At 38.4% G+C, this 22,214-nt stretch overlaps 1 long non-coding RNA gene across 2 annotated transcripts; it reads right to left on the bottom strand.

The window, feature by feature from the left end:
- Positions 1 to 18,701: 18,701 nt before the first annotated feature.
- On the bottom strand, positions 18,702 to 21,954 carry LOC110878419. 2 transcript variants are annotated; one of them, XR_002557931.2, is made up of 4 exons: positions 21,446 to 21,954; positions 21,027 to 21,334; positions 19,819 to 19,906; positions 18,702 to 18,861 (listed from the first exon to the last, which is right to left on the bottom strand). It is a non-coding gene; the product is annotated as an uncharacterized LOC110878419 (long non-coding RNA). The 2 variants fall into 2 exon arrangements; XR_002557930.2 differs by lacking the exons at positions 18,702 to 18,861; positions 19,819 to 19,906 and having other exon boundaries at positions 20,905 to 21,334; positions 21,446 to 21,953.
- Positions 21,955 to 22,214: the final 260 nt, after the last annotated feature.

Below are 22,214 nucleotides of genomic sequence, written 5' to 3'. Positions count from 1 at the left end.
CTAAACATTGCACCATAACAAGTAATATCGACACTTTTATCACCATCATCCTGCACTAAAACACACATATATTAACATAACAAACATGTTAATATGGAAGATATACACAAAAATCAAAACTTAAAAACCTGCAAAATCAATACCTTAGAAGTTTGTACGATGATTGGTTTGTTTAAATCGGTATGTTCATCGTGCAACTGAATCTGAAAAATCAAATATGTTAACATTCACACAAAAGTGAAAAAAAAATCATATATGCATTGTTGTGATATACCAAACTGACCTTAGAAGCTTCAATCTCACATGTTTGGTCTTTCCAAACAGTTGAATCAGAGTTAGATCAATTTTTAAACTTTGTTTGACAATAGACATAGGCCCGTCCACTACTATGTATTTATAGGATAAACTTTAGCGATGTATTTTTAGGGTTTTATTTAAAAAAAATTGTTTTCCCACTTGGTTTTCTATCAGATTTTGCACCCCTTTAGTTATTGTTTTGTTTATATTCAGTTTTTAAAGTTTTTTTTTAAAGATGTATTATGTTTAATTTATTGGATAAACCAAACTTCTAAAAACTTAAAGAAACTCTACGAAAACTAAAATGACATTTTGTTGAATATGATATTTTATATATAAAGTTTTATTGAATGTTAAATTTTAGACCGTTTTTTTTTATAAATAATTGAAAAAATAACATGTTTATTGAAATATTTATGATTTTAATCGAATAGAATAGCTTACAGTTGAAAAGATCTGGAAAACCCTTGAATCTAAATGTGAGAAAATTTAATATGTTTTATCTCTTTTTGATGCATTAGTTTAAGTTATTTTAGCTAAGTTTTTACTTTTTAAAGAATGTCAAAATAAGATTTATGAAGCTTGTATAACACTAAAGATAAATTAGTTATGGACCTTGTAAACTAAAGATATGTGTTAGGGCATAGATTTTTATAATTATGGATCCTATATTCTGAGGTGTTGTCTGAATCAATTATCCTTAGCGGGTAGTGCAAGGACTCGGGGGATCAATTATCCTTATGGTGTAATTTTTTTTAAAAAAAATCATGTATAAAAAAGTTACGCGGGTTTAAAAAAGATGGTGGAATATGCATGTGACTTGCATGTGCATGGTTTTTGGCATGTGAGTGGCACCTCATCGCAAGCAACATGTTCTCGCACAAAGTGGATGTCTGTTTCATTGTGTTTTGTGAGTTGATGTTGAACTGTGTTATTAGAGAGATAAATAGCACTGACGTTACCACAATCTATTAACGTGGCACGATGAAGCGCATGATGCAGTTTGAGTAGTTGATCCAACAAGTTTCTAAAACAATATTACATATGAACCCAATTAGCGTTCTTTTTAGGTTACCAAGTAGCTCTATTATTATTTTTTCCTTCAAAAATCAGTGGAATCATCATATGTTTAGGAAATTTGAATAATGTCGATTAACAAAAAAAATGAATTTTACATTTCATAACTTTCAACTTAAAAAAATCCGTGGAATCGTCATATGTTTAGTAAATTTGAATGAAGTAAATTAACAAAAAAAAAAAAAGAATTTTATACTTCACTACTTTCAGTCTTTATAAAGTACGATAAAAAGTAAAATGTCACTACCATAAAATGGTGCAATTCCTCATGATAAGAAAATCAAAGCTCTGGTTATAACATTATCAAGAGGTTGAAATTAGAAAACAGTCACAAATAAGAACTATTAAGAAGACTTACTACCACCAAATTTATTATTAGTATGGACAACTTTGTGGAACCATAAGCACCAACAATCACCTAAAAACGAGAAAAATAACATGTAAGAATCAAAAGCCGATACTTCACAAAAAAATAAATTATAATAACAGTTATTATATCGCAACCATAAATAAATAGTAACAGTTAACAGACTCAGTTTTTGTGGAGACAAAAGCAGTTCGACTCAAATATTTGATTAGTATCGTCTTTGTGACCTCATCTAAAGTATGATTGAACAACTAATAATGTAGGATGTATTGCTAGGGTGGAGATACAATAGAAAGTTTATTTGGCTAGGAAGGCTAGGAAGTGATCTTGACCATCCATTAAGTTAATCAAGGACTAAGATTAAATCAGGGAAATTGAAATGAAGAAAAGAGGTGCGTGAGTTTGTTCAAGGGCATTCTAGTCAATCCAAGCCAATAGTTTCTCTCTCCTCCAATTCCCCCTCATTATTTTTTTATAAAAATTGCACCAAAAAAACGAGCGTTTTTTTATCTTTAAAACGAGTATACTATTGCTATATTTTAAAAAAAAATTAAAACCCAGTTGCGTAAAACGCAATAGAAAAACCACCAGTTACGTAAAACGCAATGAAAAAAAAACCTAAAAAATGACATTTTTCTAAAACGCAATGCACCAAAAACACAAAGAAATGACTTATTTGTAAAACGCAATGGCCAGAAAACACATAAAAATGTGTTTTACCTAAAACGCAATGCACCAAAAACACATAAAAAGGTGTTTTACCTAAAACGCAATGCACCAAAAACACAAAGAAATGTCTTATTTGTAAAGCGCAATGGCCAGAAAACACTTAAAATGTCTGTTTTCTAAAACGCAATGGACTGAAAACACATAAAAAAGTGTTACCTAAAACGCAATGCACCAAAAACACAAAGAAATGTCTTATTTGTAAAACGCAATGGACAGAAAACATTTAAAAATGACTCATTCTAAAACGCAATGGACTGAAAACACCTAAAAAATGTGTTTTACCTAAAACGCAATGACTAAAAACACTTAAAAATGTGTTTTTTTTCTAAAACGCAATAGCCAGAAACCACATAAAACTCTCTTATTTCTAAAACGCAATGGACACATAAAACTGTCTGTCACTATGAACTGTCTGAATTGTCTACGAATAACTGTCTTCGAAATGAGCCAATTTCTGGAAAATTAATTTTTCTGATTCATTTTTAGTACAGCAATTTAATCGAAAAAAAAATTTCCAAGCTGATGCATTTTTAGTACAGCAATTCAACCCTAGCCAGGGGCTCTGCCCCTTGGACCCCGCCAGGGGCTGCCGCCCCTGGGACCCCGCTACCAGGGGCTGCCGCCCACGCACCCCCGCTAAGATCGTAAAACGCAATGACTAAATAAAAAACCCAGATCGTGAAAATGAAATTAAAGAATTTCTTACATGGATCAAAGCCGATTTCTTCATCAATTGACGAAAATTGAATGATAGAAACACTTATCAATGCTCGAATCGAACGAATCGAGTGATTATCTTCAAAATCACCGGAGAAAACGAGATTTTTTATGAAATTAAACTGGGTTTTCTTCAAAAAAAAAAAAAGCTGAAGAACACGTTGATCGGGTTTTGAATCATTGATTGGTGATGAAAATCGCACTATAATGTAGTGATTATTGAGATAGAAAATGAAGAAATGGTTGAAGATGGTGGGTTTTGAAAATGGTGGGTTTTGAAGTTACTGGGTTTTGAAAAAGGAAGAAGAAGGAGTTGGATTGACTAAAATACTCTTTTTCTTTATTTTAAATGTTGCCACATACATAATTGTATGGCTTCCTATCCTTCCTAGCCAAAATTAACTTCCTATTTGATCTTTTCTCTGCTAAATGAAATACAAGTGTTTGATAGTTAAACAGGTACCATCATATCAAAATACCTTTAAATAACATGAAAAATAATGATGAGTCAGAAGGTGACATTTTATAGCATATCAAAAACCAACATAATGCATCAAAAGATATTTTGAAACTTTTTTGCTACATCAAAAGTTAATTTTGGTAGTTCGATACATACAAAAAGAAAAAGGTGTACAGTGGAATACATTTTAGTGTGGTTTATTTTAATGCTTTAAATTGAATTTCAGAATTGTTTTAATTAGGTCATTTATGATTTTTTTTTGTTTAAATCAAGTGACTGTTTCCAATCATATATATTATACTTAAATAAATAAATCATTGCATTTCTTTTATTTTTCTTTTTTTCTTATATGATGACATGGATTAAAAATGTCGACATGGATTAAACTATCGCAAGATATTCTTTAGAAAATTAGAAAAAAAAAAATCGTGCAAAAATTTTTAAAATAATGATTTTTGTAAAGGCCAAAAATTTTTAAAACATTGGCAATTTTTAAAAACCTTTTTGCAATTTTTGAATTTTTTTCACAATTTTTTTATAAATTATTGCAATTTTTGTTAAACTTTTTCACATTTTTTAAGAGTTAAATGCTTGGTTGGTCCCTGTGGTTTTCAAAAATTGCAGACTTGGTCCTAGTGGTTTACTAATTACACGCGTGGTCCCAAAACTTGTAAAAAATGCACTCGGTTGGTCCCCAGCCCTAACATCAGTTAAATTTCTCAGTTAAGTTCATGTTAAATGACCAAAATACCCTTGCTTATTAACAAAAGCCACTGCATCATCTTCATCACCATCATTATCTTCATCACCATCATCATTTGCATCTGCATCACCCTCAGTTGCTCCCACTTAAACAACCACCGTCGCCGCCACTCAAACGGAACCACCACGCCGTTGATTCAGGCCGTGTCTGGCTTCGAACAACCAGACATCAGCGAGTATCCCCCGCCGTCGATCACCGAGCTCCGTCTGTCTTTCTCTTTCTCTAACTTCAGTCTCTCTCTCTCTCTCTGTCCCTCTCCGTCTCTCTGATCCGTCGCCGCCGTACGCCACCACCAAATGGTGGTGGCCGGCCGTTAAAAATCGAGGGAGAATAGGGTTGGTGTGGTGAATTTAAGATGAACGGGGTGGGGGTGTCTCACCGGAGAAACCCGTCGACCGATCAGCTGGAAATACGGCCGGAGCCGGGCTCGTGACTGCCGTAGAGACAGATGGAAACAGGGGTGTGTTATAGGGAGGAGGAGGGTGCTTGTCGGAGTTAAAGGGGTGTGCGACGGCTCGTCGGAATACGGCCAGTGCCGGAGAAGCTCATCAGAGACAGTGGGGTGTCTGGTTTGTGTGTGTGCGGCTGGTCTGTTGCCTGCCTTAGGGTTATAAAATGAATTTATAGTATGTGATGAAGATGCAGTGGGTTTGTTAATAAGGAAGGATATTTTGGTCATTTAACATGGACTTAACTGAGAAATTTAACTGATGTTAGGGCTGGGGACCAACCGAGTGCATTTTTGACAAGTTTTGGGACCACGCGTGTAATTTGTAAACCATCAGGACCAAGTCTGTAATTTTTGAAAACCACAAGGACCAACCAAGCATTTAACTCTTTTTTTAAGTATTATATAGCTTTTTAATCCATATTGGCCTTTTAAGTTATGTCACTGCATATCAAAGAAGAAAATAAAAGAAATGTCGTGTACGAGTGGTGACTTGCTATTCAATTCAACTAAAATAGAACATTAAAATAAACTTAGATGATTTGATTAAAATATTTTATTTATAAATAACTTAATTGGAACAATCGTAAAACTTGATTACTGTAAACGAACCAAACGTTCGACGAACAGTTCGTGAATCATTCGGCGGGAAGCTCGTTTATGTTCGTTCGTTTATTAAACAAACAAACACAGACAAGAAATTTCGTTCGTTTAGTTAAATGCATGTTTAAAAACCGGTAAATACCAGCCAGTTATACCGGTATTACTGTTTTCGGATGTAAATCCGGTCCGAAACACCCCGGTAACTAGGAGAAACGGCATCAACTTTGTACCGCCGGGAAAATTCGGTATACCGGTTTGAACCGTTATACCAGTACCGGCTCCGGTCTATTTTTAGGTTAGGATTTTACTTTTTATCGGCATATCTCCATGTTACTCTTAGCTTTAACCTAACGACTTTTAATATTTTATCTCCATTGATCAAAATTCAAAACTTGTTTCATCACTCCATGTCACACCCCGATTTTTCACACGTTTCACCGGTGGGCCCGGTGGGGGGACTATCGTGACGTAGTTGGTAACATTACAGTCAAACAACACAATATTTAAATGCACAGCGGAAGCAAAAGATAGATATATTTCAACCGAATGTTATTGTAATATCATGTATCACAAACAGTTGAAAATAATCCACAGGGGATCAAAAATAAATAGGAAATATTGTTCAACAGTTGACATCCAAGCTTGCGAGACTTATTGTGGACGCTAGGAGAAAGCCAGCCTAGTTCGCTTAGTACCTGCACTTAACCTTTTTGGGAAAATACGTCAGTTTACACTGGTAAATACATTCAACCCACACTTTTGAAAAAGGTTTAATAAAATTGATTTGAATGCACGTGACACAAACGTTTATAACTTGGGATAATTATTTTATATAATACTTGTAAACGAATTACATGTTTCTTATGCGTTCAGTAGCCCGTTTCGTAGACCGGGTTAAAGACTAATAGACACACCACAGGTATAATGCCCACAAGGTTATTCCTTTAAGTGGGATACCATTTTTTACGTATGTAGCTGTCAGGTGTACGTCTACACCCCGTGCTCAGGTCGTGGCCATTTCATGAATGATGCCAAGGATAGCCGGGACATGGTCATTAACCCCCCAAAGGCTTTAAGCAAACAAAACATTTTAAGACCAAGCATATCAATAATTTAACCTCTACTCGATTAAAAATTCAATGCTGGACCAAGCGGTATTTTATATACCGTACCCCAAGCCCGTATAAGGGAAATTAATTTAAAAGTATTTACCTTTGCAAGTATAATTCACAAGCAGCAAGTGCAAGTAGCTTTTACCGGTCTCCTATTCTGGAACGAAGGTTTATAATAACCTATTAGAATCCTAACGGGTCTTTAATTAAGCCTAAGCTTAGACCGGTTAGTTTTAACGAAAGATACGGTTCGAACGCACGAATAAGCGAAGACCGGAATAGAATGTGATTTAGACCCGACAAGTTTGAAGACTTGTATAATATGGGTAATCCAACCACATTCTGGATTTTGAGATAAAAACGACAAGGTTTGACCCGTTTCGGCTAATTTATGTAAACTAGTTACATAAACCGAACCGAACGCGTAAATGGCGTAACGGGTAACCGTAAGAGTCTTATACAGGTTTCCTAAGACAATATGCTCTAAATATGTTGTGATATCAGTAGGATACCTTCCATTATGCCCATAACGAGTTTAATCCCATAATACGCCCCGTAGGGGTATTTTGGTCATTTTAAAGATTATAAAAGAGATTATTTATATTTCTGATGTTCGGGTCTGAAGTAATCAGTAAAACCACTTATTTTAACAAGTTACATCAGTAGGTAATAAGTCTTGATGACAAAAATGGTTTTAAACCCAAACTATGCGTTTAATACGCGTATAAAGTCGTTTTAAGTGATTTCCGGGTTATACAGGAAATCTGAGTTTTCTGATCAGGTTATAAAGTTCAAAATACTTTATTTATTATTTAAAAGCAGTAGCAATTGGATTGGCGTCAAAATACTATGTAGAACTCGTTTTATGTCCGAAAAGGTTATATTCGGTATTTACCGAATCAAGGTCATAACCTTAGGTTATGAGCAGGTTAAAAATAATTAAAAATCTTTAAAAATCCCAAAATATTATATTACATCAGTGTGTAAAAGGTTTGGTGTCGAAATTTGGGTTTAGATAGGCTTTATGCTAAGTGCGCCGTTTAATTACAAAAGTTTTTTTAATTGCGCTCTTTAGCATAACTCCTATTCTGGACCTCGGATTGACATGAAATTTTTAGGGACATGTTTAGAAATCAGTAACTAAGGTTATTGTTCTTTCACGTATCCAAAATCCTCGTTTTAAGGTCAAAAGGGCATTATGGTCAACTTTTAAGCATATAAGGAAATGTGCAAATGACTCGGACAAACAACGAACCAGTCACAGAGGGTCATACCATCATGTAACCTGGTCCTGAGGAAGTCCTAAGGCATATCCAAGTCATACTAAAACGAGTCAGAACTGAAGTCAAAGCAAAAGTCAAAGTTTTGCGACTTTCGGTTCCGAACCGGGTCAAAACAGTAAATGGTCGGATCAAACAAGCTTAGAGCAGTTCTTATACTTATTATCAAGTTATATGAGTGATAAAATAGGTTACATGCCTTCTACATTGTTAATTATGCGTTAAATCGAAAATTAAGGTTCTGTTGACTTTTTCTAAGCAACTTTGATCCGATATTTGAACTAGTTAGAGTTGGAATCAGAGGGTGCCCTTTTAAGGGTTTAATGCCCACATAATTACCAACATATAACTACCTTTGATTCGACTAATCACTGGACCAAGGCTGATTAATCGTTAAGTCAACCGTTAATTACGACGGTTTGACTTTTAAGCTAAAACTAAGCAAAAACTTAACTAAGAAATGTTAAGCACACTTACTGAAGTCTAATGAACGACCAGAGATGCTTAGAGAAGACACTTGAGCTCCAGAGATGATCAGAAATGCAGATTGAAGGTGTGGTTCCAAAGGTTGCACACAATGGCCTTATATAGTGTTCTTAGATGCATAAGATCATGACAACTAAGCCTACAATGGATCCCAGATCATCAACAAGTGTTTCCTAGTGCCTAGGAACTGTTAGGGGTCGCCCATGTTGCTGAAAATATCTTACTAAGTCAGTTAAACTCTTATAACTGCCAACAGCCAAGCTGCTGTCGCTGGGCACCCCTTACGGACCGTAAGGCAGGACCTTTACGGTCCGTAAGCTTTTGACAAAAGGCAAAAATTAACCTTTCGCGTATTACGGACCGTAAGGCAGGACCTTTACGGTCCGTAAGCCCTTGCCAGAAGCAAAAAAAATTTTAACCTTTCATGCATTGAACAGGCAACTTGCGTAGCATTATTTTTTGCCAGGAAAAATGTCAGTAGGAGGCCTTTTTACCCATGCTTGATCAGTTGTGTCTACCTATCTCAATGTATAATTGGTTTGCATTATGATGGAAAATATACACAAAAGTTTTTATTGAGCATTATTTCATAGGATCCATACTTACAAATTTGGACATCCTTTATTATTAGTAATCACCGGATTAAAGGTATACTAGATGTTTATTAATCATGTTAGGGTCTTGGGATTTATAACGAAGTAGTTCAGAGGTATAAATCAACATGTCGACATGTTCGAAAATCCTGTCATACATCTTTAACTAAATCCGGGTTTATAATACTTTTGTCGTACATGACACGTGTCGTTTATTTAATGAACACAAATTTTCGAGGTGTTACATCCTCACCCCCTTAAAAGAAATCTCGACCTCGAGATTTACTGAAACAAATGAGGGTACTTTTCTTTCATCGTGGACTCTACCTCCCACGTGTACTCGGGACCTCTACGGGCATCCCATTTAACCTTTACAATCGGTATATACTTCCTTCGAAGCTTCTTAACCTGTCGATCCTCGATCGACACAGGTTTTTCAACAAATTTCAAGCTCTCATCTATGAGTACATCTGTATGTGGTATAACTAGTGATTCATCAGCGAAACACTTCTTCATATTGCAGATGTGGAAAACGTTGTGAATACCACTGAGCTCTTCAGGTAAGTCTAACTTATAGGCAACTGATCCGACACGTTCGATGATCTCGAAGGGTCCTATATATCTCAGGCTTAACTTGCCTTTCTTACCAAATCGCATCACTCCCTTCCAGGGTGATACCTTAAGCAATACCTTGTCACCTACCTCGAAGTTAAAAGGTTTACGTTTCAAATCTGTGTAGCTTTTCTGCCTATCTCGGGCAGCTTTCAGACGGTCACGAATCTGGACAATCTTGTCCGTCATTTCAAAGATGATTTCAGGTCCTGTTAACTAGACATCTCCCACTTCCGCCCAACAAACGGGCGTTCTGCACTTTCTACCATACAAGGCTTCGAAAGGCGCAGCCTTAATGCTCGTATGGTAGCTATTGTTATACGAGAACTCGATTAGTGGTAGGTGGTTATCCCAACTACCACCTAAGTCGATCACACATGCACGAAGCATGTCTTCCAAGGTTTGGATTGTACGCTCACTCTGTCCGTCCGTCTGAGGATGGTAAGCCGTACTAAAGTTTAAACGCGTGCCCAAATATTGTTGGAAACTTTTCCAAAAATGTGACGTGTATCTAGTATCTCTGTCAGAGATAATAGACACAGGCACGCCATGTAGAGATACAATCTTATCTACGTACAATTGGGCTAGCATGTCGGAGCTATAAGTCTCCTTAATGGGTAGGAAATGTGCTGACTTAGTCAGTCTATCTACGATCACCCATATAGTGTCATTTCCTTTCCTTGTCCTTGGCAATTTGGTGATGAAATCCATCGTCACCATTTCCCACTTCTACTCGGGAAGTTCAGGCTGTTGCAGCAAACCTGACGGCTTTTGATGTTCAGCTTTGACTTGCGCACAAGTCAAACATTTTGCTACATAGGTAGCTATAGACTTCTTCAAGCCTATCCACCAAAAGTTTGCCTTCATATCCTGGTACATCTTGTCATCTCCAGGATGAACGGAGTATTTGGAACTGTGGGCTTCCTCGAGGATAACTTCTCGTAGTCCCCCATAAACTGGAACCCATATTCGTCCATTTAACCTTAAAATTCTGTCCTTTCCGTAGGACAACTGTTCTTCAGTTACTCCTAGTTTTTCATTAGGATAGTTAGCTTCTAGCACAGCTTCCTTCTGTGCAGCTAACAACCTTTCATTCAAACTGTTCTTTATTTCAATGCTCTTGGCATTGATTCTAATAGGCTTCACCCGCTCTTTTCGACTCAAGGCATCGGTGACTACGTTCGCCTTGCCAGGATGGTATCTTATCTCACAATCATAATCATTCAAAGTTTCCATCCATCGTCACTGCCTCATGTTCAAATCCTTTTGGTTGAACAGATGCTGGAGGCTCTTGTGATCAGAATAGATCACACATTTGATGCCATATAAATAGTGTCTCCAAAGCTTCAGTGCGAATATAACGGCGCCCAACTCTAAGTCATGGGTGGTGTAATTCTTTTCATGCACCTTTAACTGACGTGAAGCATAGGCAATAACCTTGCCTTTCTGCATAAGCACATATCCCATCCCGGTGTGTGATGCATCACAGTATACTACAAATTCTTCTATTCCATCAGGCAATGTCAACACAGGTGCATTGCTCAGCTTCTATTTAAGGATAGCAAAAGCTTCTTGCTGGTTAGGACCCCAGTTAAACTTAACATTCTTTCTAGTCAAAGAAGTTAGGGGTGCAGCAATCCTTGAAAATTTTCAATAAAGCGCCTGTAATAACCTGCCAATCCCAAGAAGCTGCGAATTTCTGTGGGCGTCTTCGGCTCTTGCCAATTCGTGACAGTTTCCACCTTAGCGGGATCCACTTAGATACCATGCTCACTAACCATATGTCCGAGGAATTGGACTTCTCGAAGCCAGAATTCACACTTCGAAAATTTGGCGTAAAGCTTCTCCTGTTGAAGTAGTGAAAGAATACAGCGAAGATGCTTCTCATGATCAGCTTGGTTTTTTGAGTAAATCAGAATGTCGTCGATGAAGACGATGACAAATTTGTCCAAGTATGGCTTGCAAATACGGTTCATGAGATCCATGAATGCCGCTGGTGCATTAGTGAGCCCAAAAGGCATCACGAGGAACTCGTAATGACCATAACGAGTCCTAAATGCAGTCTTGTGTACATCTTCATCTCTAACCTTCAATTGGTGATAACCTGATCTCAGATCGATCTTAGAGAAGTAGCTTGCCCCTTGAAGTTGATCAAACAGATCGTCGATTCTGGGCAATGGATACCTATTCATGATAGTGACCTTGTTAAGCTCACGGTAATCGATGCACAGACGCATCTACCCATCCTTCTTCTTGACAAATAAGATTGGTGCTCCCCAAGGAGACGAACTAGGTCTAATGAAACCTTTGGCTAGCAATTCGTCCAGTTGTGTTCTCAATTCCTTCATCTCTGTTGGTGCCAATCTGTACGGTGCTCTTGCAACAGGTGCTGCTCCAGGGATAATGTTAATCCTGAACTCCACTTGCCTATCTGGGGGTAATCCAGGTAGTTCTTCGGGAAAAACTTCAGGGTATTCAGAAATGACAGGGATATCTTCAATCTTGAGTTTCGGCTCATCGATAGTTACTTGTGCCATGTAGATGACACAACCCTTCTTCAAACACCTAGAGGCCTTGAGCATAGTCACATGCTCAGGCAGTCCATACTGGGTATCTCCCTGAACAGTAAGTGACTCTCCAGACGGAGTCTTAATCACCACTTGCTTCTTATCGCAGACAATCTGGGCCTGGTTATGAGACAACCAGTCCATGCCTAAAACTATGTCGAAACCGGCTAACTTCAAAGGAAGTAGGGACAAAGGAAAAGAGTGGTTCTTAATGGATATGAAACATCCATCTAATATGGTTGAGGCGGTTTCTAAGGTGCCATCAGCTAGTTCCACCTCATACTTCACACTTAAGGTTTTAACAGGTAAATTCAGCAGTTTGCAAAGCTTATTATCTACAAACGATTTATCGGCTCCTGAATCAAATAGTACTCTTTCATAGACATCATTTATAAGAAAGGTACCTGTGATCACATTGTCGTCCTGCACAGCTTCCTTTGCATCCATTCTGAAGACTCTAGCATTAGTCTTCTTTCCTTCTTCAGCTTTCTTTGCATACTTTGGGCAATTTGTTTTGATGTGCCCCTTTTCATTGCAACTGTAGCATGTTGCGTCTTTCAGTTTCTTGCACTCTAGGGTTTTATGTTCCGTGGATTTGCAAATCCCACAAGGTCTTGTCTGAGATTGGGATCTCGAGTCAAGTCTGCACTTCCCATAGTGATATTTCTGACAAGTCTTACATTTGGGCTTATCTCCAGACTGATGCCCATCTTTCCTTGAACCAGATCCCTTCTTGTGGTCATTGTTCCCTCGGTGCTTCTTATTTGATCGACGCGAGTTGTCATCATCATCATGCTTCCTCTTCTCGGCATCCTTGTTCCTCAGCGATCTCTGCCTGACCACGTCCAGTGTGAGGGATAAGGATATATCAGCTACTGACCTGAATGTAGCTGGCCGAGAGGCTTTCACACTAGCCTTGATCTCCGGAGCTAAGCCCCCTATGAAACGAGCTATTCTTTTGGGTTCCGGGGTTACAAGATAAGGAACCAACCTTGACATTGTATTAAAGCTCGTAAGGTACGCTTGGCAATCCAGATTCTTCATCACTAACGACAAAAAATCCGATTCAATCTTTTCCACCTCATGCTGAGGGCAGTAGTTCTCTCGGATGAGGGCAACAAATTGTTCCCATGACATACCGTACAGTGGATTCTTTCCAGTTGCCTGAATCAATGATCTACACCAGGCTAAGGCCTCACCCTTAAATGATTGAGACACAAACTTCACCACATCCTTCTCAGCGCACCCGCTTATATCAACCACGATATCCATCTCATCCAGCCATGTCATGCAGTCAATAGCTCCTTTCTCCCCAGTGAAATCGCTGGGTTTGCATGAGACAAAGTACTTGTAGGAGCAACCCTTATCACGGGGTCCTTGATTTAGCACGACCCTTTGAGACGGGACACTATGATGGTTTGAAGAGTGACGATCGCCATCATCTTTCTTTGGTTCTTCCTTCTTGGAGGGAGGTTTGCTATGCGCCCCACAATGAGTCTTGGGTTTAGAATGCGGTGTGGATAGCGTCCTACTTCGAGTCCCGCTATATTCCTCATACTGCTGTTCTAAGGCCGTTGTCACAGCGTTGTCTACTAACGCTTTCAGTTCAGCACCCGTTATATTAATTCGGGCGTTATCATTGTTCTCCCTTGGGCGACTATTAATTTCATCCGAGTCAGCCATTGCAGTTTTTAATTGTTACATAAAATATTGACAATAATTTATTTGGGAGTTTATTATGGAATTGCCCTTTTTGGCAATTCATTAACCATGGTAAACATAGACCATAATGGGTTAATTTGTTACTCACATTTATTTAGGATTTTAATATAATTATCCTAATTGTAGACAATATTATTAGTGGCACGAAAGCCTAGTCACATGGACGTTTTTAAATTATAAGCCATGATTTCAGAGAATCAAGGTATAAAGGTTTGAACATAGTTCTCTTACCTTTTCTGACAGGGAGTCATAGACTACTACTGTCTTTTGTCTTATATGACAATGAGTATGGCCCGTAGGCACTACATCACTAATGGATGCTTGATATGTGATCATCTTAATTGATGATTTAAACCCATGATTTACAGATCATTAAGTTAGGTTTAGGAATCCCTTGAAGGATCCTTGCATAAGAATGATGTGTGTGATTTTAACGAATCACGTCTGCCAGGAGTGTTAACATGTTTACAGAGGTCAACAGAAATTTGAATCTTTTAACCAGGTCTTACCATCTTGGCCAGGTCTTAAAGTGACACGAAGGCTAGGTTACACCTTAAGATTCTTAGTTAATATATGGTAGGCAGATTAATTTAAAAGGAATGATTTTTTGATTTATTTATTTCATATATTTATGTATATAAGGACAAAAATGAATTTCATAAACTTAACATTCCATTAAACGTAAAAAGGATTACACACTGCTCTAAACGGGACTTTTAATAGACAAATTACCCACGCAGGGGTTAAACTAGAAAACAAGTCCTCGCAGGGACTAAATACTAGGATAGATGTCCACACAGGGACTAAGAGGCAAGTACACACAGGGACTGAAAGACAAGTCCACGCAGGGACTAAATACACACATAAATGTCCACGCAGGGACTTGATTGAAATAGGAAATACAATAGTACATATAGAGACTAATGATCTCGCTTCTTCTTTCCTTTTAACATGTTTTCTAGGCCTTTGAGGAATCCACGGTTGTTCTTACGTTCTTGTTCAAAATCTCGTTCTACCCTGTTCAAACGGTGGAGGATTTCTTCCTGCTCCGGTGGGGAAAAACGCGGCTGCTACGATAGGTGCTGAGCCGGAGGTCTAGCAGGTATTGGATACCCATGGGTTGAGTATCCCATTCCCCAAGGTGTTTCATAAGGTACTTCAGGATGAAGGGCGTGGTAGTTTTCCGCCTCTTCTACGTATGGGTCGACACCAATATAGTTGTAGTGAGTGTGAGCTGGCTGCTCAAACGGGTTGTACGCTGTGGAACCGGCGTATGTAGGTTTCGGGTTATCATAACCAAATGGTGGCAGAGGTGGTGCAACTGGTGCAGAATTCACCTCTGCAGCTGGGTTAGAAGGTCCACCCATTTGTGGGTCTTCATGCAGTGGCGGGTAATGACTGCCACTGGAGTGTCGAGGGGTGCTAAAGTGAAAATCCCCTCTTCGTGCGGATATCCGCGCGCCTGTTCTCCTACGTCTTGGAGGATCCGGAGGTGCTTGATGAACTGTCGGCGGTGGAGGCGGTGGCGTGACTGCCACGAAACGCGAATCCTCGGAGGGATCCTGCTGCTGCTGCGCATGAGGCGACGAATGGTGAGAGGGTGTAAAGTACCACTCACACTGGTTGAATCTTGCTTGGTAACTATCTGGACCCTGATAGGGTGTTCCATGGAAGGATGATCCGTCAGAGATCTAGATAGGATGGTTGGGGTACCTCTTGCAGGCTCGACGGGATCCGTGTCCTCGTCCATGTCCATTGCATTGTCTTCTGAGAAATGGTCCTTTGGCCCCAATGGGTTAAAACCCATTGGTTCCTGGACATAGTTTGCCGGGTTGAACGGGCCCTGAAAGACAGGAGTAGGGTCGCCAAAAGAACGGTGCGAAACGGAACGCTGGAGAGGTATGAATGAAGGTTGAGGGTTATCGGGCTCGTTTTCCGAATTCGGCCCAAAAGAATGACGGTAAGAAGGTGTTGAACTGTGAGAGATAGACCGTCTAGCTGGCTCAAAAAGGTTCCTTCTGTTTCTCTGAGGATCGGCACTCATTGTGCTGGCAGGAGCTCGCATGTGTGAAAGCCCGGCCTCGTGATCGTTGTGGGTAGTGATTGACCCTTTGCCTCTTCCTCCTCTTCTGATTGCCGGTGGCATTTTTCCTGCTTAAACAATTTTAAATCAACAACAAACAATAAAGGACAAACTAATGCAACAATTCGATTTCGTCCTAAGTTCTTGTCTAGACTCGAGTATGTGCAATTATGTCATTGAGATTAAACACATAAGGATAGTGTTTAATTCACTCAACGTTGGCTCTGATACCAACCTGTCACACCCCAATTTTTCACACGTTTCACCGGTGGGCCCTGTGGGGGACTATCGTGACGTAGTTGGTAACATTACAGTCAAACAATACAATATTTAAATGCACAGCGGAAGCAAAAGATAGATATATTTCAACCGAATGTTATTGTAATATCATGTATCACAAACAGTTGAAAATAATCCACAGGGGATCAAAAATAAATAGGAAATATTGTTCAACAGTTGACATCCAAGCTTGCGAGACTTATTGTGGACGCTAGGAGAAAGCCAGCCTAGTTCGCTTAGTACCTGCACTTAACCTTTTTGGGAAAATACGTCAGTTTACACTGGTAAATATATTCAACCCACACTTTTGAAAAAGGTTTAATAAAATTGATTTGAATGCACGTGGCACAAACGTTTATAACTTGGGATAATTATTTTATATAATACTTGTAAACGAATTACATGTTTCTTATGCGTTCAGTAGCCCGTTCCGTAGACCGGGTTAAAGACTAATAGACACACCACATGTATAATGCCCACAAGGTTATTCCTTTAAGTGGGATACCATTTTTTACGTATGCAGCTGTCAGGTGTACGCCTACACCCCGTGCTCAGGTCGTGGCCATTTCATGAATGATGCCAAGGATATCCGGGACATGGTCATTAACCCCCCAAAGGCTTTAAGCAAACAAAACATTTTAAGACCAAGCATATCAATAATTTAACCTCTACTCGATTAAAAATTCAATGCTGGACCAAGCGGTATTTTATATACCGTACCCCAAGCCCGTATAAGGGAAATTAAGTTAAAAGTATTTACCTTTGCAAGTATAATTCACAAACAGCAAGTGCAAGTAGCTTTTACCGGTCTCCTATTCTGGAACGAAGGTTTATAATAACCTATTAGAATCCTAACGGGTCTTTAATTAAGCCTAAGCTTAGACCGGTTAGTTTTAACGAAAGATACGGTTCGAACGCACGAATAAGCGAAGACCAGAATAGAATGTGATTTAGACCCGACAAGTTTGAAGACTTGTATAATATGGGTAATCCAACCACATTCTGGATTTTGAGATAAAAACGACAAGGTTTGACCTGTTTCGGCTAATTTATGTAAACTAGTTACATAAACCGAACCGAACGCGTAAATGGCGTAATGGGTAACCGTAAGAGTCTTATACAGGTTTCCTAAGACAATATGCTCTAAATATGTTGTGATATCAGTAGGATACCTTCCATTATGCCCATAACGAGTTTAATCCCATAATACGCCCCGTAGGGGTATTTTGGTCATTTTAAAGATTATAAAAGAGATTATTTATACTTCTGATGTCCGGGTCTGAAGTAATCAGTAAAACCACTTATTTTAACAAGTTACATCAGTAGGTAATAAGTCTTGATGACAAAAATGGTTTTAAACCCAAACTATGCGTTTAATACGCGTATAAAGTCGTTTTAAGTGATTTCCGGGTTATACAGGAAATCTGAGTTTTCTGATCAGGTTATAAAGTTCAAAATACTTTATTTATTATTTAAAAGCAGTAGCAATTGGATTGGCGTCAAAATACTATGTAGAACTCGTTTTATGTCCGAAAAGGTTATATTCGGTATTTACCGAATCAAGGTCATAACCTTAGGTTATGAGCAGGTTAAAAATAATTAAAAATCTTTAAAAATCCCAAAATATTATATTACATCAGTGTGTAAAAGGTTTGGTGTCGAAATTTGGGTTTAGATAGGCTTTATGCTAAGTGCGCTGTTTAATTACAAAAGTTTTCTTAATTGCGCTCTTTAGCATAACTCCTATTCTGGACCTCGGATTGACATGAAATTTTTAGGGACATGTTTAGAAATCAGTAACTAAGGTTATTGTTATTGCACGTATCCAAAATCCTCGTTTTAAGGTCAAAAGGGCATTATGGTCAACTTTTAAGCATATATGGAAATGTGCAAATGACTCGGACAAACAACGAACCAGTCACAGAGGGTCATACCATCATGTAACCTAGTCCTGAGGAAGTCCTAAGGCATATCCAAGTCATACTAAAACGAGTCAGAACTGGAGTTAAAGCAAAAGTCAAAGTTTTGCGACTTTCGGTTCCGAACCGGGTCAAAACAGTAAATGGTCGGATCAAACAAGCTTAGACCAGTTCTTATACTTATTATCAAGTTATATGAGTGATAAAATAGGTTACATGCCTTCTACATTGTTAATTATGCGTTAAATCGAAAATTAAGGTTCTGTTGACTTTTTCTAAGCAACTTTGATCCGATATTTGAACTAGTTAGAGTTGGAATCAGAGGGTGCCCTTTTAAGGGTTTAATGCCCACATAATTACCATCATATAACTACCTTTGATTCGACTAATCACTGGACCAAGGCTGATTAATCGTTAAGTCAACCGTTAATTACGACGGTTTGACTTTTAAGCTAAAACTAAGCAAAAACTTAACTAAGAAAGGTTAAGCACACTTACTGAAGTCTAATGAACGACCAGAGATGCTTAGAGAAGACACTTGAGCTCCAGAGATGATCAGAAATGCAGATTGAAGGTGTGGTTACTGTCACACCCCGAAATATCAGAGCATTGGTGTGACTGGACCGGTATCTTCATTGCACAGCGGAAGCAAATAAGCTAAGACTTCTAGAAAATGAACGCCACTAAGTACTCGAATCTCCATTGGGTTCTCCTATTCCAACCGTTCCATAGTTTTGAAAATGCAACCTGAGAAAGAACATGCGAAAAAGTCAACAAAAAGTTGAGCGAGTTCATAGTTTGTTTTGAAAAGATTTAAAATAAATCTTTTTTTTATAACCGGTTTAAAAGTTGTTGAGAAAATATAGAAAAAAAAAACATTTTCTCGGCATGATATATGAAAGTTGTGAGTCTAGCCCACGAGAGTCTTTGTAAGTAGGACTAACACATCCTCTTATTTGTACATAAGTTGAAAGCGTTGTCAAAGTTTGTAAATACATGTATTATGAGTTTGCGTCAAATGTATATTAAAAACATCTGAAAGTTTTAGTGTTGTAAGTTGGTATGAAAAGCGTCTATGAACATGTTGATCATTAATGTTTCGCGAGGACATTAATATATGCGACGACATAGGAGGTACTCAACCCGCGTAGGCAATTTAAGTGTCGAACTCTCGACGCTGGACACAACAGCACTCTAAGTGGTCACCCATGGATCGTGAGTGGGGCTCGCCCGTACCCATTAGATCTAACCTTTGTTCCTTGGTCCTCAAAAGGATTAATGGCACCTCAGTTACAGCCTATGCTCACATGATCTAAGAGTTCATTCCATAAGTTAATCATACCTAAGTTTGACATGTATTTCCCCCCTGAAAGTTGTAAACCGAAACATTGAAAGAAAAGGGGGACATGATCTCACTGAGTTGTCTCGTTTTTCGTACGCAGGCCAACCCAGTTCTGTTGTTGTAACTAGGACATTCTTGTCACTAGTCATAAAAATCATGCACGTTTTGTAGAACCGGTATGTTTAGTATAATTCGTTCGTAAACTTTTCGAGTTTGTTGAAATCCATTCGCAACATAGTTTATAAATATGTGTTTTCGTTCATCGAAATAGTGTTTTCTTTTGCAAAAACTTGCATGTCTTTCCACCCCCGAAAACATTTATAAAAATGTAAAACAGTAAAAAGTGGAGGTTATGAACTCACCTTGACATTCCTGTGCAAAGCTAGCTTAACGTGATTTCGTGATGTCATTCCATGAAAGTGAACTCGCTAGCGTGCAACTAAAGCATTCCTAATCAAGGAATAATTATAAGTTTCTAATTTAAACGTAGCTAAACTACGTGTCCGAGCTCTACCGAGTCGTTAATAAAACGACTCTACGAAGGTGTTGTTAGCTTGGCTTAGAATAACCGATCTATGGTTATTTGATCCAATTTAATCGGAATAGAAACTAAGTCTCGAAAACGACATAGTTTTCGAATGGTTTAGAATATATATTTATATGCATAAATATAAATATATTCACGTAGTCGTGTTAGTCGTTGCGGATAGAAGTACGTAGGTGAATAACGGTTCGTGTCGTTGTTGCCGTAAGATGGAAATAAAAGTGTGTATATATGTATACATATATTTTAAGTCATGAGTTTGAAATATAAACTCTAAATTCAGTCGTTTGAACCAAATATAAAAACTATATTTAGTTCGTAAGGAAGTCTAAAGTCGACTTTTAAAATAAATACAAGCGATTAAATTTATTTTATAATCTAACACGAAGTAACGACTTTTGAAATAAAAATAAACATTTATATTTATTTTTATAAAAGCGTTCGGAAGTATCGGTGTTCGAAATAAATACAAACGTTATATTTATCTTGTAAAAGTATTCGGAAATAGCGATGTTTGAATAAATATAGAAAACTATATTTATATAAATATATATGTCGGGTTCCGTTAAGTTATAACTAGTGTTTGTCAAAATAATATACATACATATCTAACTTTGAAAGAATCACTTTAACTTCGATAGGTGTTCTTTATATAGACAAAATATGTTTCGTTTTATAACTCGTAAAACATCGTCAAATAAATATACTTCTATATTTATTTTATATAAAAAAAACTTGCATCTCGATAAGCGTCGTCTTTAAGATGTAAATATGTTTTGTAATCCGGGTTTTTAACGGAAAACGGACAGAGTTTCCTCCGTTTTTCGAATAACCCGACAATAAAAGTCGTCGTATTTTGTCAAAGCTCAACAATAAACCAATCACCATTATATATATATCTTTCGCAAAATATAACGAACACTAAAATAAATAAACTAGAGTACGACGGTTCAAGCTCGGTTCGCGTAGACTAAAAAAAATCTAACGAATCTATATATAAAGTTTAACGCATCGTTAAAACTTTACCGGGTCTTGACTGACTACCGTTGACCAAGTTTGACCATCTTGACTGAGTTGACCCGCTGTTGACCCGAACACCCGAACCGAAACCAGTTGACCGATTCGAACCAAGCTGTCACTTGAATTGAAATTCTGGAACCAAACTGAGCCTTCTGAACCGGGTTTTAACCCAACTGAGTTGACCCGAGGGGACTCGGGTTTGACCGAGTCTCGAACAGAAGTTGATGTTGCCTGTGGTTGACCTAACCTTACTGAGTTGACCGAACACTTCAACCAATCTGGCCTGAGTGGATCCGAACCTGACCTGGATCAATCTTGAGCCGAAAAGGAGTCGTACAGAAATTAAACCCGAATCAAAAGCTGAACATCACTACTCGGTGAACGAAAGAGAAGAATGATTAAACGGAATAGATAATAAAACTCACCGGAAAAGTAACGGCTGTAACCGTTAATTGGCATCATCACCGTCTTCACCATCACATCGCTCATCATCTTCATGTATCATCTTTATCAGAAGAACGGCCGGAGAAATGACCTGATTTCCGGCTCCTGTCGTCGGAGAAGGAGGGTGTCGCCTGGTTTGTGTGGTGTCGTCAGAAAGAGGAACGAGATGAAGGGTGTCGCTGACTGCCGTATCCATCACCGTCGCACCGCCGGTGATCATCACCAGTGACGAAACAGACAAGGGGGTGTGAGTGGTGTGTGATTGCGGAGGTGTCTTGCCGGAGAGGACCACCGGCTTCACGGTTCCGCCGGCCGCCGGTCACTGGACCGAGAGGGTGTCTTGGTTTAGGTTATGTATGTGTGTGTTTGGAGTTATAGTTAAAAGAGATGATGGCAGTGAAGGATTTTGAGAGGATAATGTTCCAGACAAGAAATGAGAGGGAAAAGGAGAGGAGTCGGTGTATGCGGCTGTAAAGTGAATGGAATTAGGGTTTAGCTTCCTTTTTATACTTAGGTTAGAGTAGTGGGTTTTGAGCTTGGGCCCAAGGCCCACAAGCCCAAGTCTCGTGTTTTAAGTGGCCCGCTAACTCCTACGAAACCCGTTTTCACGATCTCGACTCCATAAGCATTGTAAAATATAATTTTATTATCAAATACGTAAAACATGAGCGCTATTTCATCGTTGCCGCGTTTGATCGTCGGTTACATAAAAAGTGCGTAAAATGCGTCGTTTGTTCGTTTCAACCCGTT

The sequence above is a fragment of the Helianthus annuus genome, chromosome 9 (genome assembly GCF_002127325.2).
Source record: "Helianthus annuus cultivar XRQ/B chromosome 9, HanXRQr2.0-SUNRISE, whole genome shotgun sequence".
NCBI classification, from domain to species: Eukaryota; Viridiplantae; Streptophyta; class Magnoliopsida; order Asterales; family Asteraceae; genus Helianthus; species Helianthus annuus.
This window is presented reverse-complemented; position numbering and strand designations above follow the sequence as displayed.